The following is a 26,154-nucleotide window of genomic DNA, read 5'->3' as shown; positions in this document are numbered from 1 at the left end:
CATATTTCAATCAAATTGATGTTGTAGGAGTCAGTGATTATTTCAGTTAAACAATGAATTGACTATGACTAAGGACTGTCACTCTCTACTCATTATTCTATCATAACTGTGTTTCTCCAGATTATCACAAAATCAAAGAGTAGACAAATGTAAGATTACAATTAAATGCAGAAGATTTGCAAAAAGAGTTCACTACTGGTTCAATTACTTTGGATCATGTTGATGCTACTTGGCTTCCTGCTGGACACAAGGGGTAGTGTGTTTGACTTGCTTCACTGAGGATTCTGGGAATGTTAGGGATGGTAAGACATCTGTCCATATTAAGGGATAGAATCCAAGTGAATGAAAAGGAGATGCAGAGTGAGAATTCTTTGCAAGACTGTCTCATTCATGTCCCTGACTCATGGCTTCAAGCAGTTCAGTGCTCTGCAGCCAAACTTATCCTTGTGAGCAATTTGGTTGGACAGACAACTGATCTAAAATTATTGAGTTGCTTTTGCCTTTTTGAATATGTAATGAGAAACTGATAATCTAAGTATATTTTTTCTTTCTAACTTTTTAACTTCTAATTGTGCTGACCTGAGCTAGATATTGACTGAAGAAAGAAGTGATATCAAATGAGGATGATAAGTGGTATCTTCAATAGACAAATGGAAAGTAATATGTCCACATATATAGACTGTGTCTCTCTGGGAGAGGGTGCACAAAAAAAGAGGTAAATACTATAGGAAAAAACAATACTTCTAATTGGGGTGGTACTCCTACCTGACTCACGGTTAAACTACCACCCTAGGCTAAGTTCTTTTCCACATCTATCTCCAAGGATAGAATGCTCACGTTAAGTTTATGTCTAAACTAGCCAGAAGTAAGGACTGGAAGGGGGTGGTGTGGTGAAGGAGAAAGTGTAGGGCAAGTTCACTGATGATGGTCTACACGGTGTCCTCAAAGGGTTATCTAAAAGGGTAAAGGTATTATATGTTTTCTCTCAGTTCAGCATGACTGCTGACCCCAGAAGGTAGGTTCTTTCACACATTTCTATATGTGGCATGTCTTAATGGGAGGTGAGAAGAAGGGGAGCTTACTGTCAAGTGGTTGCTGCCCCATTTCTCCCCTACAGGCTTATCCACCACTCCTCCCTAGACATGGGGGTGTGGCTTAGTCATAGGCTGGCTCCTCCCAGGACAGGCTTCTCTGTTTCCACCTGCCTACCCTGCGTTTGGGGTGGTTTCTTGTGGGCTGAATTTGAATCTCTGACAGACTCTCATGGGTCTCCTGGAAACTGAGGTGAGTTGGAGCCCCACACTCTCCCTGCTGACCACCCATCTCACTGACCTCATTGCCAAGGCTGATAGTCTACTTAGTACTACACTTACAAATTGTGTCTTGTAAGCGCACCCAGGGAGTCTGGAGTGGACTTTGATTGCTAGAGCCATAATGTCCATCATGGGGCCAGCAATCCTTCTTTCCTAGGCCTCTTTCAGGAATGGCATGTCCCCTGCTCCCATGGCTTCAAGTCTCATGTTCTCTAAAGGTTCTGGCTGTGTCAGATCCTGCCCAATTAAACTCATGCACATAGTCTAAGTATCCATTAATGATTCTCTGTGAATCAAAATCCTCTGTTAACATGGGATATAAGTCCTCAGGGTTGTCTCAAGAACCTCTGACCCCTCCTAGGCACAAATATCCCCTGTGGCAGGCAAATAGTCTCCGTTTTGCAGATCAGTTTTTCTAGAATCCTGTTTTCAACCACTTTTTTTTCCCCCTAAAGATAGAGGAAATTAGTTTCCCAGCCTTATGAACTCCCACCAGAGAGTGTGTGTTTTCCCAGTGTATAAGGCTGGGGACACAAGAATTATGAAGATATAGACTGCTTCATAGATGCAATAGGATAGAGGTTTATGCCTAGTTCCTGGCATCCTAGTTGTAACTCAACCTCTAATTCAGTTGAATGTGGTTTAGTAGTTGTGAATATATGTTTTAAGAAATATTTCTTAAACTTTAACGAGATTATGAATCAGCTGGACTTGTTAAAATGCAGATCCTGATTCAGTAGGTCAGAGATGGGGTTTAAAAGATTTTGCACTTTCCGCAAGCTCAGGTAATGCCAACGCTGATGGTCCATGAACCACACTCTGAGTGCAAGGCTCTCAATGGTGATGTGTCTAACCAGAAGCATGATCTGGCCTCTCTAGCTCTTAAGATATATTTATACCTTGACCTTTCCATCTTTCTATATTCAATATTGCATATTTTCAAAACTGTCATTTATTATTGCACTTGTCCCTGTAACCTGCTAGGCTGCACTTCTGATAGAAACCTTGTTATCGTCACCATCCTTAGTCACCTTCCAGAAGAAAGGATGGAGAAGCTGTCTTGTCATGAACTTTTATCCTCATTTTACTCTCTTCTTCTTTCCTTATTTTTTCATCCAGTCCATACCTTTTCCCTTGTGATTTCTGTAAGCATTAAATTGTTACTCAAGAATCGGTGCAGCCACTGGCACGTGGTACATTCAAAATATTTATATAAATTGAAGCATCTCCCCTGCATGGCCCTTCCACCAGATTTTGCTGAACCCTGTGTCTCCCCTGAGAGCAAGACCTCTCTAGTGACCCTGACTTTGGAGGCTACAGGTTCCCTAAACCACAGGGTCTGGAGTGGTGTGGATAGTCTCCCAGCTCCCTATTTCTCCTTCCTGACTGTCACTTTTCCAAAGTCATGCCAAAAGCCTTTGTCATTTGAGATCCATGCCACTCAATACTGCTTGTGTCTTTTCTTGTTGTCTATCACTTTATAAATTGTTAAAGTTATAATAGGATTTGATCTTTTTTTTCTATTCAATCTGTTCTCATCATTATGTATGAGGATGACACATCCAATTATCCAGCCTCAAAGATAATTAAACCCTTCAACTCCAACAACCTTATCCTACATTCTACTTCAGCCACCTGTGTGTACAGCTACAACTACACTTAGGGAATATTGAAATCTATTAGATTGAGTCATTCAATTGATTCTGCTGATCACAAAATAATACAAGCTTATAATTCCAAAGTTAAAGCCTGCCTTTATGGAATAGAAGGTAAAAACATCTACATAATCCTAGCCAGATATAACAATTAAAAACATACCAATTTAGACTTTTTCATAAAGAGATTAATTATCTATCTAAATTGAGACATACTAAATATATCGTGTAGCATAACATTTTGTATATGTATTTCAATCTCATTTTTATCTAATATAAAATGACATAATCATACATAATGATGAATTCTTCCTTTTAAGCAGCTCTCTACTATTTTACATTATAAATATGTTATAATTTATTCAATCCAATTCCCTCTTAGTAGGCATTTAAATAGTCTGCAGCTTTGTAATAGGCAATGCTTCCTTTGAAAATCTGTATTTTCTTCTGTATACAAATTCCTCATTTAGCTTAGAATATTTTCCTAGAAGTAAAATTACTGAATCAAAAAATATGTACAATATATTAGATTGTACTTTGGCAAGTTGAAAACTTTATTCTACAGAATGTTCAATTTGTCACTGCCCATTACCAATAAATATTATTCATCTTCTTAATTTTTACCAATTTGTTAGATAGACAATATGTCATTACTTTAGATTTATTTGACTAGTACTGAAATTTTACATATTTTCAAATGTACATTGGCCATTTAAATATATAGATGTTTAAAACTCTTATGTTTTTCTTTATATAAAAGGCAAAAGAAAAAGTTTGGACTTTTTGGCGTCCTGTGTTACACTTTCAATATTTAATTTCCTTTGGTAGGTAATTTCATCTTCTAGAGTATTAAATACATAGGATATAATCTGTAGGTTAAAGTAAAGCTGTTGTATCTATTGTCTTTATGACTTCCAACCCATTATAAGGATATTTAGAAGCCAAATTTCTCTGTCTATATAAATGCATAATGAATCTCTCTTCTCACTTTCTGATTCTGTCTCTTAAAGCCGCATTTAGATTTATACTTTAATCAGACCAAGTCAACATTTAATTTTCACTTGCTTTAACTACTGTGTTCAATGAAGCAGAGAATTCATCCATCTTAACAAATATAGAGAAACACAAATACAGCAAATAAAAGAACCTCAGGCATGTTTGTATACTGACTTTCTCAGAGCAAATATCAACTTGGAGTTTCTCGTTTGCCGAGGTCATTTTATGAACCAGTTGGGCAGATAGGATCAACTCAAAAGATTGGCCTTTACTGAGATAATTTCCCTTTGTTATTCCCTTCCAGTTATTGCTCAGTGTTGATTTTCTACTGTCCTTTTCTTTAGTAGGCTGTCACTGACCTCCGCCTCTTAATTTTCTCTTACACATACAAAACCAATTAGGATTCTTCTTTTTTCTCCTGCAACAGTCTCCCCACTTTATCTTTCTTCTTCAAAGAACTGTCTTATTCTCTTAATCTCATGGGCAAACTCTAAGAATATCTTCCCTTAATGAACTCCCTTTATTAATGGTGTGAACAAGGAAGGAAAGCCTTCTACTTTAAATGTATTTGAAAGTATCAGCTTTTAGCTTTGGGCTCAGTATAGTCAGCCATTAAACCTCCTATCCTAATATCAAGGCTTTTATTTTTTCTTTTATTCTGGGACAGAATCTTGCTCTGTCTCCCAGGCTGGAGTGCAGTGGCACATTTCAGCTCACTGTAAACTCCAACTCCCAAGTTCAAGCAATTCTCTCACCTCAGCCTCCCGAGTAGCTGAAATTACAAGTGCATGCCACCATGTCTGGCCCATTTTTTGTATTTTTTAGTAGGACAGGGTTTCACTCTGTTGGCCAGGCTGGTCTTGAACTCCTCACCTCCAGTGATCTGCCTGCCTTGGCCTCCCAGTGTTGGGATTACAGGCGTGAGCCACTGTGTCCAGCCACAAGGCTTTTCTTATGTTCCCAGGTTAATATGGGTGCTCTTCCCTAACATACTGCATTTTAGTCCGGTTGGTTTCTTATGTGCTAGGCACACTTGACTTTTTTTGTGCTAATTTTCACATCATTGTGTTATTATATATGCTGTTTCTTTCCCAACAACCTATCAACCCCATCCCTGTCCTATTTCTTTGCCTTTCCAAATATTTCCCACCATTAAGACTGGGTCAAAGTCCACCTTTTCAATTCTGTAGTTAGTGACATCTATTCCCACTTCTCATCTAACGGTAGGATTCCCATATGACATCTCTATAATTTGATCATGCATCCTTTGCTCAGTTATTTTCAGTGAAAGGCTACCTTCTACATCAAGAGGTAGTTCATACCCTTATGAACTGATTGATGTACTCAATTTTTTCATTTTTACCTCTTTGTAATTCATATACGTTAATCCCAATCTTTAACACAGTGCATTCTCTGTTTCTCTTGTATGTTGCAGTGCTTTCAAAATTTGGAAACTGCTATGACTTTCTTCATTTTGGTATTCTAATCTCTGACATGTTTTAGAGAATCTTTCAACAGATCTGTCTCCTTTTTAGGTATTCTTCTTATAATCTGCCATTCATAATTGAACAAAATATTTCACATGTCGCCTGACTAGTATAGAACAAGGTGAGGTTATTCTTTACAATGTTCTGGATTTCTACTTCTCTTCATGTAGTCTAATATTGAATGGGATTTTTAGTAATCATTTGACAATTGGCTCGTTTACCTTGCAATAAGGTATGTGTGTATGTGTATGTATGTGTGTGTATGTATGTATGTGTGTGTATGTATATGTGTGTGTGTGTGTGTGTATATATATATATATCACTGCAAAAGTTCTCTAATACCCCTTTTCAGTCAATAGATCCTCAACCTCTGACCCCAGCAAACCACTGATCTTCTTTATGTCACTGTAGATTAGTTTTTATTTTCTAAAATTTTATACAGATGGAATCATAAACACACATATAGTCTATTTCAAAGAATTTTTCTCCTTCTGAAAAAGGTGTTTTTTTTTTTTTAAAAAGAAGACTAGATTATTCCACAACAATATCTGCCCAGTTGAATTTTTAAACCTAAATTCAAGAGATTTGTCCTTTAAAAATTTATCTGGTTTGCTTCAGTTCAGTGTTCTTGTACGTCAAAATGATCTGAATCCTAAATCTGTCATCCAAAGTATTAGCTAGCCATCATTTTTAGCTATATGCTTTCTGTAGGTTTGATAAACACATTTAAAACATTATCACTGAACACAGAATCATAAAATATTAGACTAGAAAGAACCAAAGTCATGGATAAAGTTGTTGATCAGAACAACCACAGATACAAACCTGCATGGTCAATGACCTGTCAGGTTGATTGACAGCTAAGGGCCTGGCTTCCTCTTTTCCTTCCCTACTTCCTTAAAACGCTATGACAATTTTTATTTTTTATATTTTGTAGCTTTTAAAAATGTTTGTGTATTTTAAAATTACTGTGATGCCATTTTCACACATAACAAAATCTAAACAAATCCAAAAAGTGCATTTGGTTAGTATTTCTCTTAATTTTTTGAACTTGTAATAGTTCTCCTGATTTTGTTTTGTTCCTTCTTTTTCAACCTTTATTTTTAAATTGGGGGGTACACATTCGGGTCAGTTGCAAAGGTATGTTGCATGATGCTGAGGTTCAGGTAGTGAGCATAGGACCCAACAGGTAGTTTTTCAGAATGACTTTTTTTTTTTTTTTTTTTTTTCCAGGCAGTCTCACTCTGTCGCCCAGGCTGTAGTGCAGTGGTGTGATCTTGGCTCACTGCAACTTCCACCTCCTGGGCTCAAGCAATTCTCCTACCTCAGCCTCCTGAGAAGCTGGCATTACAGGCACACACCAGCATGCCTGGGTAATTTTTTTGTATTTTTAATAAAGGCGGGATTTCCCCATGTTGGCCAGGATGGTTTTGAACTCCTGACCTCAGGTGATCTGCCCACCTCGGCCTCCCAAAGTGCTGGGATTACAGGCGAAAGCCACCACGCCTGGCCCAGTATGACAATTGTTATATCTAGTACTAACTTTGACATATTTTCTAGGACTAAAAAACTTGTTGTCTTTTAATTCCTTTACCATGTTTTTCATTTTTCTCAGGTACCCTGTCTGTGTAGGTGTTTAATTTTTTTTTTTCTGAGGTAAAATTCACATTCACTATAATTCACCCATTTTAAATATAACATTGGATGATTTTGAACAAATGTGAACATTTATGTAACTGCCCCTCCAATCAAGATTCATAATATTTTCATCACTCCAAAAGTTTCCTAATGCCCTTTTCAGTCAATACGCCTTTCCCCAATCCTAGGCAACCATTGATCTACTTTATGTCTCTACAGATTAGTTTGCATTTTCTAGAGTTTCATATAAATGGAATCATGCGGTATCTACTGTTTTGTATCTGGCTTCCAGAATGTTTTGAGATATATCCATGATTTTACATGTACCAGTAGTTCATTCTTTTTCATTAATTAGTCATGTTCCATTGTCTGAATCAGATTATTCATTGACTTTCTCATGGCCATTTGGGTTGTTTCCCATTCTAAATAAAGTTGCTATGAATACTTCTGAGGTTGTACAATTGAAGGTGTACAATTCTTTCTATGGATGTATGTTTCCATTTTTCTTAAGTGCATACCTATGAGTGGAATTACTGAGTTCAAGTGTCTAATTCCACAATAAACTTGAGAGTATTTTTCAAAGTCTAAAGCTAATGACTGCATCATTTTATATTCCTACCAGCAGTGTATAAGAAATCTACTCGCTCCACATCCTTACCAACATTTAATTTTTTTCTTTTAGCTGTTCTGTGGATACATTGTAGTAACTCATTGTGGTTTATATTGGCATTTCCCTGATGACTAATAATGGTGAGCATCTCTTGAGGTTTTTTTTATCATCCATATATCTTCTTTGGTAAAGTGTCCGTTCAAATCTCTTTTCAGGCCTTCATTCACTCTCTTTCTCCTTTTCTGTCTTTCAACAAATTTCTATTCTCCTCATCCTTCTCTCAAGCCCTATTTTATTTGATTAGAATGTTTTCTCCTTGTAGTTCACCCAAGGTGTCCACCTTCTAATTTGCAAGCATCTCAGCATATTTCTGCTCAAACACATCTTCTCAGAGTATGAAAACAGTCCCATTTGTTTTCCCAAACAATAACTCTAAGCCAGGGATGCTACTGGGTGAATATAATACCTATTGAGTAAAAAGAAATGCTGCATGAAAATGTGTGAAGAATGGTTCTTTACTAAACTATCTTCATGGCATAATCTCTCTTATATAACAAAAAAACCTCAATTTTTATGAGACAATTGGAAATTTCTGCCCCATAAATACTGATGCTTTGAATCAAAGGAAGTTAATAAAGTTGAATTAAGAAAAAAAATCTCTCCTGTGGTTTGCTAGGCTTATGTTTTAAACTTGTTAATAAAATGCAATGTTCTGTGTAGGAAATTTTCAGCAATTCTTCATGAATTCTTCTTTTAGTTTCTAAAGGCTGTAACTCATCTTGACAGTAAGCCATATTCAACATTTTATTTGATCAGATTAGAAAGTTTCAATTTCTTAGAGATTTGTTTTGCCAACTCTTTCAACAGCTTGGAACAACTTGCCAAATATTTTTCTTGGGATTTGCAATATTAGAGCATAGAAGAAAGAGAGGGAGAGTAAATAGTGAGGAAAATGGCTGACCAGATAAAAGTTACGGCATCACACCCTACATCTAAAAATGTTAAAACACAGAATAGAAATCTACCCACTATGTACAACATGGCCATGACTGCACAATATGGGGGTTTGCAGAAGGTCTGCCTTTCACCTGTTCCCTTCAATGGTGTTTATCCCCTCATCTGGAGCCCTACTGCTTGCCTGCAAATCTTTTGTCTTAATGTTTCCCCTTGGATACCTAGGGTTCCTACAAAAATGAGATTTACATCCAGAGGTATCTTATCTATGATTCTGTACTAAGTGATCACATTTCCAGATTTAAGAGTAAGGAGACAAATATCAGGCCCTTTGTTCGTAGGCTTCAAATTCATTAAAATATATACTAAACTCAGCTTCTCAGGGAATTTTTTTCCATTGATATTTTAAATATAAGCCAATTACTCTCTTTTTGATTCTTTTCATCATGTGCCATATGGAAAACCCTAAGCTGTCTCAGTGTGTATACTAGTTTGGTTTGACACTTTTGGTATACATATACAATACTGAAATGGTCTAAAGCTAATATTATTAGCAAATATTTTCTCATACTTAGGGTATGAGAAAGCAAAGGTCATTGTTCAAAAAGCAGATCTGAACCTACTAATATAATTTCATACCTTCAGATCTTTCATATTTTAACCCAATGATAAGTCAGAGACCTTATCTCTGACTGCCCTGGCTTCATCTTTAAATATGTCAAAGTACCTAGTGCCAAAAGGAACTGTGAGTTTCAGCAAACTGTAATGCTTGTAACAGCTCCTTACCCCTAGGCAGATCACTGAAGCATCACTCCTGAATGTTCCTCTGTACCCTCAATATGCATTCGCACTACCAGTGGGCTCAAGAATTCTAGAAAGTGAAAACTGGATTATCATCACCAATGTCTGGGAATTCTGGTTTGTACGATGCAAAATAAATGAGCTAATTGTTTTTAGTTTTAATTTTTCTTGATTTTTCTCGAACTTGATTCAGTGATTGCATAAGTTGATTCCCTGTCTGGAGTTGGTCCTGACCTAAGTTTTGGTTTTTGAGGGCTTGGTTACATCTCTGGCTCTAAAAATATAGGAGGTTAAAGTTTTTCTAGCAGAGTTTCCTAACATAGAATTTAAGAGGTTTCAGTGGCCGGGTGCGGTCATTCATGCCTGTAATCCTAGCACTTTGGGAGGCCGAGGCAGGTGGATCACCTGAGGTCAGGGGTTTGAGACCAGCCAGGCCAACATGGCTAGTCTCTACTAAACCAGTCTCTACTAAAAATACAAAAATTAGCTGGGCATAGTCGTGGGCGCCGGTAATCCCAGTTCTCAGGAGGCTATGGCAGGGATAATTCCTTGAACCCAGGAGGTGGAGGTTGCAGTGAGTCAAGATCGTGCCACTGCACTCCAGTCTGGGTGACAGAGCGAGACTCTGTCTCAAGAAAACCAAAAAACAAAAGCAAAACCAGCAGCAACCACAACAACAACAACAAAAACAGAGGGTTTGGTAAACTACCTCCAATTATATATAAAATATAATGTAAATATCCTTTGTAATTCTTTTCTTCTTTTAAAATTATTATAATTTTAGACTTGTAAACCATCTCATACATAAAAGTGAATATATTACATGTACAGAAGGTACACAATTACTTTTCAGAGCCCCTGTTTACATGCTACTCACCATGAGAAATCACAACTAGCCTTCAAACCTCTGTGCATCCCCTATCTGACTGAGTTCTTCTCCAGCAGGTCACCCCTGTCCTGAATTGTGGAGTTCTTTCATGTTGATGCACAAAGGTCATGTACCTTCCTTTTAATTTTTGTGGCTATATTGCAACACATATTAACACATTATTTATTTATCTGTACTCCTGGTAAAGAACATTTAGGATGTTTTTATTTTTTATACTTGTAGACAATACTGGTATAAACATTATCTTATGTATTTCCTGGTACACATATGCAACAATTACTGTAGACCATAACAGCAGAATTATAATTGCTAAACTTACACATTTTCAACTCCCCAGATAATCATTTTTATTCAACCATATGAAACATTTAAAATGCCATCTCATATTTAAATTTTTATTCCTTCTGGAATTGACTTTTGTGTCATGGAAGATTTGATCCAATTTGTTTTTCCATGGGGATAATCAGTTGCATCAGTATCATTTGTTAAATTATCTCTAATTCCTCTACTGATTTACAGTGTCACCTCTGTTGTATGTCAAGTTTCCCAACATATTTTTAGGTTCTCAGTTCTGTTTCTTTTGTTTACTTTCAATGTCATTCTTGTCAATGTCATACTCTACTGTAATTTAACTAGAATTACATTGATTTTTAAAATTAATTTGAAAAACTTAACATTACAATACTGAATTTTCCTATCTATGAACATAGTATCTCGTTTTCTTATTTGATATTTTAAAAACATTTATCATTTTCTCCGTAAAGGTCATTTTTTGTTAGATATATACTGTGAATGTTATATTTTGTTATTAGTTTGAATATTTTCTAACTCTGTATTCCTATTGCTATGGTTTGAATGTATGCATCCCTTCAAAATTCATATGTTGAAACCTCATAATCCAAGTGATGGTATTAGAAAGTATGACTTCTGGGAGGTGATTAGGCCATCAGGGCTCCATTCTTATGAGTGGGATTTATGCCGTTATAAAAGGTTTCAGAGAGCTAGCTGCTTCCCTCCTCTGTTCTGCCATGCGAGAACTCAGCAAGAAGGAACCAGAGAGCAAGCCCTTACTAGACACAAAGTCTGCCAAAAACTTGATGGTAGACTTCCTGGCCTCCAGAACTGTGAGCAATAAAGTCCTGTTATTTGTAAATTATCCAGTCTAAGATATTCTGTTATAGCAGTACTAATGGACTAGGATAACCATGACAGAACTGCAATCACTATTTGTACATTGATTTTTTTGTTTTGTAACTCTGCTAAACTCTACTACTAATTCCAATGACTTGGATTCTGTTTGCTTTCTAAGTGGACATCTGAGACCATTAGCTGCTTTTGCTTCTTTTTTTTTTTTTTTCAATCCTGACGATTCTGGCTGTGGCCTCAGGTATAGTGTTGAAAAGCGGCTATAACAGCTGGAGTCCTTACTCCTTCCTGATTTAGAGAAAGTTTGATGACTGCTGTAAAGCTGTGGTAGATTACCTGCAAAAGGGAAAATAATTTTCTTCTTATTATCAGTTTACCAAGAGGTTTCTTTTAAGTAGAAATAGGTGGGAAATTATATTTAATTATATTATAATTTAATTTAATTATAAATAGGTGTGAAATAGTGTTGAACCCTCTTTCTGCATCTTTTCTTTTTTCTTTTCCTTTTTCTTTTTTTTTTTTGAGACAGAGTCTCACTCTTTTGCCCAGGCTGGAGTACAGTGGCTTGATTTCAGCTCACTGCAACCGCTGTCTCCTGGGTTCAAGTGATTTACCTGCCTCAGCCTAAGTATCTGGGATTACAGGCACCTGCCACTATGCCAAGCTAATTTTTTTGTACTTTTAGTAGAGGAGGTTTCGCCATGTTGGTCAGGCTTGTCTCAACCTCAATGATCCGCCCACCTTGGCTTCCCAAAGTGCTGGGATTACAGGCGTGAACCACCACTGCAGCTGGCCACTTTCTGCATCTTCTCGATGAATCATCTTGTCATCTTTATGTTTGTATATATTTAAGGCATACAACATGATGTTTTGATGTACATATACACAGTGAAATTACCACACTACATTGAAGTAAATTAACCTATTCATCACCTTGCATAATTACCCTTTGTGTGTGTGTGCTAAGAGCACATAAAATGTATTCTCTTAGCAAACTTTCAGTATATAATGTTATTAAATATACTCTTGATGCTGTACCACTTTGTTATCTTTAACTTGCTAAAGTGGTGATTTAAATTAATCTGTTTTTCTCACATTAACATTTCATTCCTGAAATAAATACACCATTGGTTACATGCGTGCGTGTAACACACACACACACTACTGTATCTATGTTCATAAGTAAATATCCTATTTTCCATATTTAATTTTGAGATCAATTTTATATCTCCTTCCTAAAATTCCTTCGAGTGCATCTCCTCTACTTCTGTTTTCCGGAAAGATTTATATACAATTACAACTGTTTCTTGGTAATTCAATAAAATTCTCTGGACCTGATCTTTTATTTGTGAAAACATGAATTCCTGATTCATATCTTTGATGTTTATGAACCATTTTGGTTTGCAGTTTCTCTTCAGCTTTGGTAAGTTATATTTTTTTCTAGGAATTTTCCCATTTTATCTAACATTTAAAATTTTTTGGCAAAAGTACTTGCTTCTTTCATACATATACACACTCACACACACACACATCTATAATCTCTGTTGTATGTTTCTTTAGTTAATTTGTTGTTAATTTCTAGTATTGTTTATTTGTGCCTTTTATTATTTTTTTCACCCAGTTCTTCTTGCCAGAGATAATTTGTTTCAAAGAACAAACTTTTTGTTTTAAATTTATTTATTTATTATTATTATTATACTTTAAGTTCTAGGGTACATGTGCATAATGTGCAGGTTTGTTACATATGTATACTTGTGCCATGTTGCTGTGCTGCACCCATCAACTCGTCAGGACCCATCAACTCGTCATTTACATCAGGTATAACTCCCAATGCAATCCTTCCCCCCTCCCCACCCCTTCCCCATGATAGGCCCCGGTGTGTGATGTTCCCCTTCCCGAGTCCAAGTGATCTCATTGTTCAGTTCCCACCTATGAGTGAGAACATGCGGTGTTTGGTTTTCTGTTCTTGCGATAGTTTGCTGAGAATCATGGTTTCCAGCTGCATCCATGTCCCTACAAAGGACACAAACTCATCCTTTTTTATGGCTGCATAGTATTCCATGGTGTATATGTGCCATATTTTCTTAATCCAGTCTGTCACTGATGGACATTTGGGTTGATTCCAAGTCTTTGCTATTGTGAGTACTGCTGCAATAAACATACGTGTGCATGTGTCTTTATAGCAGCATGATTTATAATCCTTTGGGTATATATCCAGTAATGGGATGGCTGGGTCATATGGTACTTCTAGTTCTAGATCCTTGAGGAATCGCCATACTGTTTTCCATAATGGTTGAACTAGTTTACAATCCCACCAACAGTGTAAAAGTGCTCCTATTTCTCCACATCCTCTCCAGCATCTGTTGTTTCCTGACTTTTTAATGATTGCCATTCTAACTGGTATGAGATGGTAACTCATTGTGGTTTTGATTTGCATTTCTCTGATGGCCAGTGATGATGAGCATTTTTTCATGTGTCTGTTGGCTGTATGAATGTCTTCTTTTGAGAAATGTCTGTTCATATCCTTTGCCCACTTTTTGATGGGGTTGTTTGTTTTTTTCTTGTAAATTTGTTTGAGTTCTTTGTAGGTTCTGGATATTAGCCCTTTGTCAGATGAGTAGATTGCAAAAATTTTCTCCCATTCTGTAGGTTGCCTGTTCACTCTGATGGTAGTTTCTTTTGCTGTGCAGAAGTTCTTTAGTTTAATTAGATCCCATTTGTCAATTTTGGCTTTTGCTGCCGTTGCTTTTGGTGTTTTAGACATGAAGTCTTTGCCCATGCCTATGTCCTGAATCGAGCCTATTGTACCTTTGTGTTTTTATCTATTTCATTAATTCCTGTTCTTTGAAAAAAATCCCTTTTCTCCCCTGAATTGGAGATTATTCTGTTACTTTGACTTTTTAAATTGGATGCATAGCTCATCATTTTTTAGTTTTTTAAGTTTTCAAATGTAAAAGTTTTCAAATTTAAGCTTGAAAACTAAATTTTTATTTTACACTTGATCTTAGCCAAAAGCCTGAGAAGACAAGTTTAACTATGCTAATGAATTTTTAGTATACAGCATTTTTATTTTTATTCACTTTTAGGTACTTTCTAATTTTCATTATAATTTCTTCCTTGAAGTGTGTTTTTTTTTTTTTTAAGTGTAAGTTAGGAAACCTAGGGTGTTGTTGTTGTTGTTGTTGTTGTTATAAGTGGTTGCATTGTGCTTAGAAAACATGGCCTATTTTTTTTTTCAATTCTGTTGCTGTGGGTATGTATATCATTTGTTTCATGGCTTAGTATATGGGCAATTTCCACAAATTTCCCTTTATGCAGAAGTGAGACAGGCTGCTTCTCTAGATTCCTCCTCTCTGTGCAGGGCATCTCTGAAAGAAAGGCAGCAATCTCAGTCAGGGGCTTATAGATAAAACTCCCATCTCCCTGAGACAGAGCACCTGAGGGAAGGGGCAGCTGTGGGCACAGCTTCAGCAGACTTAAATGTTCCTGCTTGCCGGCTCTGAAGAGAGCAGCAGATCTCTCAGCACAGCACTCGAGCTCTGCTAAGGGACAGACTGCCTCTTCAAGTGGGTCCTGGACCCCGGTGCCTCCTGACTGGGAGACACCTTGAGCAAGGGTCAACAGACACCTCATACAGGAGAGCTCCAGCGGGCATCTGGTGTGAACCCCTCTGGGATGAAACTTCCAGAGGAAGGAGCAGGAAGCGATCTTTGCTGTTCTGTAGCCTCTGCTGGTGATACCCAGGCAAACAGGGTCTGGAGTGGACCACCAGCAAACTCCAGCAGACCTGCAGAAGAGAGGCCTGGCTGTTAAAAGGAAAACTAACAAACAGAAAGGAATAGCATCAACATCAACAAAAAGGAAGTCCACATAAAAACCCCATCTGAAGGTCACCAATATTAAAGACCAAAGGTAGATTTATCTCATGAAGATGAGGAAAAACCAGAACAGTAAGGCTGAAAATTCCAAAAACCAGAATATCTCTTCTCCTACAAAAATTGCAACTCCTTGCCAACAAGGGAACAAAACTGGACAGAGAATGAGTTTGATGAATTGACAGAAGTAGGCTTCAGAAGGTGGGTAATAACAAATTTCTCTGAGCTAAAGGGGCATGTTCTAACCCAATGCAAGGAAGCTAAGAACCTTGATATAAGGTTACAGGAACTGCTAAGTAGAACAAGTAGTTTAGAGAAGAATATAAATGACTTGATAGAGCTGAAAAACACAGCATGAGAACTTCATGAAGCATACACAAGTATCAATAGCTGAACTGATCAAGTGCTTCCACTTGATATCAGAAATTGAAGATCAACTTAATGAAATAAAGCATGAAGACAAGATTAGAGAAGAAAGAATGAAAAGGAAAAAACAAAGCCTCCAAGAAATATGGGACTATGTGAAAAGACCAAACCTATGTTTGATTGGTGTACCTGAAAGTGACAGGCAGAATGGAACCAAGTTGGAAAACAACTTCCCCAACCTAGCAAGACAGGCCAACATTCAAATTCAGGAAATACAGGAAATGCCCCTTCATGCTAAAAACACTAAATAACTAGGTATTGATGGAACGTATCTCAAAATAATAAGAACTATTTATGAAAAACACAGCCAATATCATGCTGCATGGGCAAAAGCTGGAAGCATTCCCTTTGAAAACTGGCACAAGACAAGGATGCCTTCTCTCACCACTCCTATTCAAAATAGTATTGGATGTTCTGGCCAGGGCAATCAGGCAAGAGAAAGACATAAAGGGTATTCAAATAGGAAGAGAGGAAGTCAAATTGTCTGTTTGCAGATGACATGATTGTATATTTAGAAATCCCCATTGTCTTATTCCAAAATATCCTTAAGCTGATAAACAAGTTCAGCAAAGTCTCAGGATACAAAATCATTGTGCAAAAACCACAACCTTTCCTGTACACCAATAATAGACAAACAGAGAGCCAAATCATGAGTGTATTCCCATTCACAATTGCTACAAAGATAACAAAATATCTAAGAATACAACTTACAAGGGACGGGAAGGACATCTTCAAGAAGAACGACAAACCACTGCTCAAGAAAATAAGAGAGGACACAAACAAATGGAAAAACATTCCATGCTCATGGATAGGAGAATCAATATTGTGAAAATGGCCTTACTGCCCAAAGTAATTTATAGATTCAATACTATCCCCATAAAGCTACCATTGACTTTTTTCACACAATTAGAAAAAAACTACTTTAAACTTTATATAGAACCAAAAAAGAGCACGTATCGCTAAGACAATCCTAAGCAAAAAGAACAAAACTGGAGTCATCACACTACCTGACTTTAAACTATACTGCAGGCTACAGTAACCAAAACAGCATGGTACTTGTACCCAAACAGATATATAGACCAATGGAACAGAACAGAGGTCTCAGAAATAATGCCACACATCTACAACCATCTGATCTTTGACAAACTTGGCAAAAACAAGCAATGGGGAAAGGATTCCATATTTAATACATGGTGTTGGAAAAACTGGCTAGCCATATGCAGAAAACTGAAACTGAACCCCTTTCTTACACCTTATACATAAATTAACTCAAGATGGATTAAAGACTTAAACATAAGATCTAAAAGCATAAAAACCCTAGAAGAAAACCTAGGCACTACCATTCAGGACATAGGCATGGGCAAAGACTTCATGACTAAAACACCAAAAGCAATGGCAACAAAAGCCAAAATTGACAAATGGGATGTAACTAAACTAAAGAGCTTCTGCACAGCAAAAGAAACTATCATCAGCATGAATGGGCAACCTACAGAATGGGAGAAAATTTTTGCAATCTATCCATCTGACAAAGGGCTAATATCCAGAATCTACAAGGAACTTAAACAAATTTACAAGAAGAAAACAAATAACCCCATCAAAAAGTTGGCAGAGGATATGAACAGACTTTTTTCAAAAGAAGACATTTATGTGGCCAATAAACATATTTTAAAAAAGCTCATCATCACTGGTCATTAGAGAAATGGAAATTGAAACCACAATGAAATGCCATCTCATGCCATTTAGAATGGTGATCATTAAAAAGTCAGGAAACCACAGATGCTGGATAGGATGTGGAGAAATAGGAACACTTTTACACTGTTGGTTGGAGTGCAAATTAGTTCAACTATTGTGGAAGACAGTGTGGCAATTACTCAAGGATCTAGAACTAGAAATATAATTTGACCCAGCAATACCCTTACTGGTTATATACCCAAAGGATTATAAACCATTCTACTATAAAGACACATGCACACATATGTTTATTGCAGCAGTACTCACAATAGCAAAGACTTGAAACCAACCCAATTGCCTATCAATGATAGACTGGATAAAGAAAATGTGGCACATATACACCATGGAACATGAGGCAGCCATAAAAATGGATGAGTTGATGTCCTTTGCAAGGACATAGATGAAGCTGGAAATCATCATTCTCAGCAAACTAACACAGGGACAGAAAGCCAAACACTGCATGTTCTCACTCATAAGTGGGAGCTGAACAAGTACACATGGACACAGAGAGGGGAACATCTTACACCGGGGCCTGTCAGGGGTTGGAGGGCTAGGGAAGGGATAGCATTAGGAGAAATACCTAATGTAGATGATGGGTTAATGGGTGCAGCAAACCACCATTGCACATATATACCTATGTAACAAACCTGCATGTTCTGCCCATGTATCCCAGAACTTAAAGTATATAAAAATTTCCCGTTATGCAGAAGAATATATTTTTTAATGTTGTATACATGATTCTATAGAAGTCCATTGATCATGCTTGTTAATTTTGTGGTTCAAATCTTTTCTGTCTTAGCCAATCTTTTTTTTATTTGATTGATGTACTAATTAGTGAGATTCATTATGGTGGTGAATTTATCAATTTCGCTACATACTTCTTTCAACTGTCTCATTGTGGATCTTGAAGCAATATTATTTTGTGCCAAAAGATTTTAATACATCATTTTAGTAAATTGCATTCTTCATTAATGCCTTTTGCCCTAGTTTTAATTTATCTAGAAACAACAATAGCTTCACTTTGGTTAGTATTCACCTCTTAGATAATTTCTCAGTCTTTAGTTTTTAGCTTTTTCTCTTTTTATAATGTATGTGTGTCTTTTTTTAAGCAACATAGAGGCAGAAATTTATTTATTTTTTTGGAATATGGTTTTCTTTTAATTTGCAGGCTTAATTCATTTGAATTATTTAGGCTTCTTAATTTTATCATACCTTCTTTGGACTATATTTGTACTACATTTTCTGTTTCATTTTTCCTCTTTATTATTTGAGATTAAATAATTGCTTTGATGCCTATTTTTCTAGCTATTTGAAACTTATGCATTCTATTTTCATACTACATATTTTATTTTATGCTTTTAGTTATTACTCTTTTTAATATGCACAGTTAATTCTAAAACTAGTCAATATCTTTACCCTTCTTTTTATCAAAACAAGTAGCTTAGAAGGCTTTAACTCAAATAAGCAATTTCACAAATATCATTGTATTTTTCTCTGCTATTTTAGTATGATTTTATTTTTATAATCTTACAAATTTTGTTACTATTATTTTTAAACACATTCGTATTGACATATTTACTTACATGTTTACACTAATTTTTTGCTTGCTATTGCCCCTTTACATTACACCTTTTCTCTGGATCATTTTCTCTTTTCTTAAAGTACATTTTTTTAGACTTTATTCATGAGAGTCTGTTGGTGGTAAAATTTCTCAGGATTTCTTTTTTACTTGAAAATATTTTTATTTTGCCTTCACTTTGGAAGGACAGTTTTTTCTGGGTGTACAGTTTTAGCTTGACAGTTATTTTTTGCCATCCCTTTGAATATATTATTCACTTTGCTTCTAGCTTCCAGTATTGCTATTGGCAAAGCAGCTGTCAGGATAAATTTGGTTCTTTTGTAGGTAATCTTTCTTTTCTTTCAGCCTTTTTAAAGATCTTCTTTGTTTTTGGTGTCTACAATTTTATTATAACGTACCTAGTAAGGACTTCTTTTAATTTAACTGCAAGTATTTGTGTAACTAACTCCTATAATTTCTATCTTTCATCAGTTTTAAATATTTTCAGGCATAAACTCTTCAAATACTGTTTTCCCCCTGATTCTTATCTCCTTCTTTAACTCCCATCACCAGTGTCACTTTTTAACCTATTTTTTGTCCTTTCTTTCTTCTTTTCCTTTTTTCCTTTTTTTTTTTTTTTTTTGGCTCTTTGCTGCATTCTAGATAATTTTACAGATTTATATCTCAATTTACCAGTCTGTCTTCAAAAATGTTTACTTAAGTTATATCAGTTTTTAATTTTAATTAGTTTGTGTCTTATTTCTGTAAGTTCTATTTTATTCTTCATCAAAATAGCCATGTTAAAAAATGTAAAAAAGACATATGCACAACTCTCTTCTCTGAAGCATTATTGTACTAGTGAAAGAATGGAAACAGACCCAAGTGCCATCAGTAAAGGAAAGTTTCCTAGTGTGGGAAGCTCATGATGACGTATTGTGCAGCTTTATAAAAGAATGATGCATATTTCTATATATTGTTATAAAGTAATATTCGGACAATAGTAAAATTTTTTTAAAAATTATGAAGTTAAATGAGTATAATATATTGAGGTTTATACATACATTGCTTCATAAAACATAAACACGTCCAAATTTCGTGTCTTAAAACAATGATTTATTAATTTAATGTGATTGTGGGTTGACTGGGTGGTTTGTCTCCCGTTCTTGTCTGTGCAGAGTCCTATGGCTATTGATACTCAGCATCCTGGATTCACTCACATGGATGAGCCCCAGCTGGAATGCCTAGAAGACATGGGACAGCTGGATCTCTCTCCACACGGTTTTTCATTGTTGCCTCAGGTTCTAATAAAAGCAAAAGCTGCAAGGTCCTCTGAGGCAAAGACTTAGAAATACCACAGTGTTACTTCTGCTGCATTCTGTTGATCAAAAATCCCACAATGCCAGCTTCATTTAAAGAGGTAAAGATACAGATTTTTTCACCTTCGATGGGAGGAACTGCAAATGATGTAATTTGTGATAATTTTTAATATACTGTAAGTATTGACTTGTCTTTAAAAAATGAAAACATGAACCAAAAATTAAAAGCAAAACAAAACTATAATAGCAAACAATTGCTTCTGGAGGAGAGATGCAATGGGGAAAAGGTTATAGAAACAAAAGCTACATTTTATTTGAATATACCTATTTTAGGTTTGACCCTGGTAACATTTAATATTTTACATAATTATATCATTATTTAAAATTAAATTTAAAATTTAATTTTAAAACATCAATACCCATAAAACTTTGGTAAAAGAGGTGAAATGTAAATATAAATATATTAAGTTGGCATTATAATCACACAGAGATGAATTATATCATTTACTCAAACACAGATATTTGACTATACAACCTTTGTGAGATATCCTAAGGACAAAAATAAAACCCATGCAAAAACATACATTGAGGTGTTTAAAATTACATTTTTGGCAATTGAATTGTTATTGTGAGACAGGTGTCTACATATTTTAAGATCAACCAAGTTAGTAAGCTTGTTGACATTATTGAAAATGGAATTTGTTCCATGGAGTAAAGAAGATATAATAGCATAGTAGAAGAAAATAAATGAAAACCCAATAATACGAGTTTGAAGTTAAAGTATCAGTATGAAGTCATGAATCATTTTCCCAACAAAAAGAAAAACAATAGTTTCCTAGTTCTAATCACTTATAAGTATATAGAAACAACATAAAACCCAATATGAAGAGGAAATGTAATACTCAGATTGTGCTCTGTAGACATTTCCCCTCAAAGGAGTTGAAGTTCACTGCAAAAAGTATCTAATTCTGACTTTGGGGTTGAATATTGTACAAGATGAGCCTGGAAAATCAACTTCTCTTACTAAAAAGCAAGGCAGATTTGAAAGACTATTAGGATGTGTCAAAGAGACTCAGAGGAGTCACCCTATTTGAGAATCAATAATAAAAACAAAGACAGTAGATTAAAACGCCTCAAATATGCTTAATTCTATCAGTTTCTAATAATGTTAATTTAAAAGTAATGTTGTCACTGGACACCTTTGAAGGATGTTAGGGATCCATAAGAATGTACTGTTTTGAATGAAACAGAAGAACCAAGCATTTATCCTGTTTTTCCTTTATAGATTATGTCTAAGAATAACCAGATGTTGATGAGAGAAAATTCTTTTTAGAGCTACCTTTAACCAGAGAATGAAGAAAGATTGACAGAATTGAAATGTTACTATTTTTGCAACCCCTAATGAAATAATGAATCTAGGCAGTTATTATCAATTGTTGCTAACATAAAAAATGAGAGACAAGCAGACATGCCACTTCATAGAAGTATATAATACCACCTATAAAATATTACTGTCAGAAAAAAAAAATCAAACTTTGGATATAACTACCAATTAGACCGGCCTTTAGATCTAGCTACCAATTTGCAATATTTACAGGAGATACACGAGCATGTTGAATGACACCATAGAAAGGCAATCAGTAAAATTTAGTTTATTGTAAACTACGTAAGATAAATGGTCTGGTTGCCTAATAAATAGAGTACAAATGGTATGTATCGCAGGGGTGGGAGATAAAGGAACAATCTATAGATAAAAACAGACTTAAGGGACATGAAAACAACTTTAATGTATGGATCTTATTTGGATCCTTATGAAAACAAATTGTAAAGTAACATGAGACATTTGAAGAAAATAGAAATAGTTTTTAAGTATGGTAATGGTATTGTGGTTATACATTGTTAAAGAATGCCTTTAGAGGTAAATACAGAAATATTTGCAGATGAACTAAAATGATGTCTAGAATTTACATAAAAGTAATCCTATAAGGAGAGTGAAGTAGTGGAAAGAGCGGATATTGACAAGCAAGAGTAGCTATAAGTTGACCCCTGCTGAATGTTGCTGATGGGTAAATGAAAATGTATTATATATTCTTTTTACTTATATATTTGAAGATTTTGATTTTTGATAAAGTGAAGCTGAGAAGGGGAAAATAGTTTTTCTTAATGTCAGGCTTTGAACGGAGATAAAAATAAAACCACTGCAGACCAAAGTGGAAAAATAAAAAGCAAACATAAACTTTTATACTTTCAGCTCTCTATTACTGGCTTGTATTTTTTTTTTAATTTTTATTTTAAGTTTCAGGGTACATGTACAGGATGTGCAGGGTTGTTGCATTTGTAAATGTGTGCCATGGTGGTTTGCTACACCTATCAACCCATCACCTAGGTATTAAGCCCAGCATGCATTACCTATTTTTTCCTATTGCTCTCCCTCCCCCGACCCTATCCCCCAACAGGCCCCAGGATGTGTTGTTCCCTTCCCTGTGTCCATGTGTTCTCATTGTTCAGTTCCCACATATAAATGAGAACATGTGGTGTTTGGTTTTCTATTTCTGTATTAGTTTGCTGAGGATATTGGAGTCCAGCTCCATTCATGGCCCTGCAAAGGACATGGTCTCATTCCTTTTGATGGCTGCATAGTATTCCATGGTGTACACTTTTGATAGCCTATTTCATTTACTTAAACATATTCAACCTTTCAAAAATTTATTGTTGGTGCTTGAAAATTATAATACATTTGGTGTTTTGGGGTTGATTCTGCTCTGTTCTTTCTGTAACTTGGGCTCTTTAAGAATTTACTCATAGTTTATTAGGTTCTCAAAAACTTGCTTAAACCAAGGAAAAAAGTTAAAATAACACCACTTTATAAAAAATGTTGAAAATAAAGTAAGATGACTTCTAAGTCAGAAAAAAATGAGGCTACCACTTACGAGTTTGCCACTTACTTGAATGACTTACTTCTTTTTTATTCTTTTGTAAATTAAAAATTTTAAGAGCAGTTTTAGGTTGACAGCAAAATTGAGAGGAAGGCACAGAGATTTCCCAAATACTCCCTCACTGCACACATCAATAGCCTCTCCAATTATCAACATTTCCCATCAAAGCAGTCTATTTATTACAACAGATGAACCCACACATCATTGTCACCCAAAGTCCATTGTTGGCATTAGGTTCACCCTTCATAGTGTACATTCTATCAGTTTGGATAAATATATAATGATACGTATCTACCATTACACCATCATAGTGTCATACAGAATCCTTTGACTATCCTAAAAGTCCTCTGTACTCCACCCATTTATCCCTCCCTCTTCCCTATCTCCTGGCAATCATTGATTTTTCACTGTCTCTGTATTTTTGCCTTTTTCATAATGTCATATAGTTGGATTCACACAGTGTGTAGCCTTTTCAGATTGTCTTCTTTTACTTAGTAATATGCATTTAAGTTTCCTCCATGTCTTGTCATGGTTCAACAGCTTCTTTCTTCCTTTTTTTAAAAAATTTATTTTTAATTTTAATAGTTTTTTGGGGAACAGTTGGTGTTTGGTTACATGAATAAGTTTTCTAGCCGTGATTTCTGAGATTTTTGTGCACCCATCACCTGGGCAGTGTACACTGTACCCAGTGTGTAGTCTTTTATCCCTCACCCTTCTCCCATCATTTCCCCTGAGTCCCCAAAGTCCATTGTATCATTCTTATGCCTTTGTATCCTCACACCTTAGCTCCCACTTATGAATGAGAACATATGATGTTTGGTTTTCAATTCCTGAGTTACTTCACTTGGAATAATGGTCTCCAATTCCATCCAGGTTGCTGCAAATTCCATTATTTCATTCCTTCTATAGCTGAGTAGTATTCCATGGTATATGTGTATACATATCCATATCTATATCTATATCTATATCTATCTATCTATCTATCTCACAAGTCCTTTATCTACTCATTGATTGATGGCCATTTGGACTGGTTCCATATTTTTACAATTGCTAATTGTTCTGCTATAATATAAACATGTGTATGCAAGTATCTTTTTTGTATAATGACTTCTTTTCCTCTGGGTAGATACCCTGTAGTGGGATTGCTGGATCAAATGGTAGTTCCATTTTTAGTTCTTTAAGGAATCTCCACACTGTTTACCAAAGTTGCTGTACTAGTTTACATTCCCACCAGCAGTTTAAAAGTGTTCCGTTTTTACCACATCCCCACCAACATTTTTTCTTTTTTTTTGATTTTTTGATTATGGTCATTCTTGCAGGACTAAGGTGATATCACATTGTGGGTTTGATTTGCATTTCCCTGATCATTGGTGACGGGCATTTTTTCATGTTTCTTGGCCATTTGTATATTTTCTTTTGAGAATTGTCTATTCATGTTCATAGTCCACTTTTTGATGGGATTTTTTTTTCCGATTAGTTTGAATTCCTTGTAGATTCTGGGTATTAGTCCTTTGTTGCATGTATAGATTGCAAAGATTTTCTCTCACTCTGTGGGTTGTCTGTTTACTCTGCTGATTGTTTCTTTTTCTTGCAGAAGCTTTTTAGTTTAATCCAGTCCCATATTTTATCTTTATTTTTGTTGCATTTGCTTTTGGGTTCTTGGTCATGAAGTCTTTGTCTAAGCCAACGTCTAGAAGAGTTTTTCCGAAGTTATCTTCTAGAATTTGTATAGTTTCACGTCTTAAAGTATTTGATCCATCTTGAGTTGATTACTATATAAGGTGAGAGATGAGGATCCAGTTTCATTTTCCTACACATGACTTGCCAATTGTCCCAGCACCACTTGTTGAATAGGGTGTCCTTTTGCAATTTATGGTTTTGTTTGCTTTGTTGATGATCAGTTGACTGTAACTTTATTTCTGGGTTCTCTATTCTGTTTCATTGGTCTATGTGCCTATCTTGATACTAGTACCATGCTGTTCTGGTGACTATGTCCTTATAGTATAATTTGAGATCAGGTAATGTTATGTCTCCAGATTTGTTCTTTTTGCTTTGTTATGTGGTCCCTTTTTTGGTTCCGTATGAATTTTAGGATTGTTTTGTTCTAGTTTAGTGAAGAATGATGGTGGTATTTTGATGGGAATTGCATTGAATTTGTAGATTGCTTTTGGCAGTTTGTCATTTTCACAGTATTGATTCTACCCATTCATAAGCATGGGATGTGTTTCTATTTATTTGTGCAAGGTTACTATGAACACCTTTACATGCATAAACTAGAAAACCTAGAGGAGATAGATAAATTCCTGGAAATACACAACCCTTCTAGATTAAGCAGGAAGAAACACAAATTTTGAACAGACCAATAACAAGCCACAAGACTGAAATGGTAATACAAAAATTGTCAACAACAACAACAACATTCAGAGGCCGGGCATGGTGGCTCACGCCTGTAATCCCAACAGTTTGGGAGGCTGAGGCGGGTGGATCACCTGAGGTCAGGAGTTTGAGACCAGCCTGGCCAACATGGTGAGACCCTGTGTCTACTAAAACATGCAAAGATTAGCTAGATGCGGTGGTGTGCACCTGTAATCCCAGCTACTCGGGAGGCGGAGGCAGGAGAATTGCTTGAACCCAGGAGATGGGCATTGCAGTGAGCTGAGATTGTGCCACTGCAATTCTACCTGGGCGACAGAGTGATACTGTCTCAAAAAGAAAAAAAAAAAGTTCAGAACAAGATGGGTTCACAGCTGAATTCTATCAGACATTCAAAGAATAATTGGTACCAATCCTATTTACACTATTGCACAAGATAGAGAAAGAGGC

At 35.8% G+C, this 26,154-nt stretch overlaps 1 pseudogene; it reads left to right on the top strand.

The window, feature by feature from the left end:
• LOC105471324 (26S proteasome regulatory subunit 4 pseudogene) overlaps positions 1–26,154 on the top strand; it is a 382,968-nt pseudogene that overhangs the window by 62,159 nt on the left and 294,655 nt on the right.

Source organism: Macaca nemestrina, chromosome 4 (assembly GCF_043159975.1).
Source record: "Macaca nemestrina isolate mMacNem1 chromosome 4, mMacNem.hap1, whole genome shotgun sequence".
In the NCBI taxonomy this organism is placed as follows: Eukaryota; Metazoa; Chordata; class Mammalia; order Primates; family Cercopithecidae; genus Macaca; species Macaca nemestrina.
This window is presented reverse-complemented; position numbering and strand designations above follow the sequence as displayed.